Below are 258 nucleotides of genomic sequence, written 5' to 3'. Positions count from 1 at the left end.
GACCAAAGGGTCCCGGGTTCGATTCTGGTCAAGGGCATGCACCTCAGTTGCAGGCTCCTCCCCGGCCCAGACCCTGGTCGGGGTTCGTGCAGGAGGCAACCCGTCGACGTGTTTCTCTCACATCGGTGTTTCTCTCTGTCTCTCCCTCTCTCTCCCACTCTCTAAAAATCAGTGGGAAAACATCCTCAGGGAGGATTTAAAAAATCAACTTCCGAAAGGGGCTCCCCAGCGCTCCCTTTGGGAATGGAAACCTCACAA

Source organism: Myotis davidii, unplaced genomic scaffold (genome assembly GCF_000327345.1).
Source record: "Myotis davidii unplaced genomic scaffold, ASM32734v1 scaffold72, whole genome shotgun sequence".
Lineage (NCBI taxonomy): Eukaryota > Metazoa > Chordata > Mammalia > Chiroptera > Vespertilionidae > Myotis > Myotis davidii.
This window is presented reverse-complemented; position numbering follows the sequence as displayed.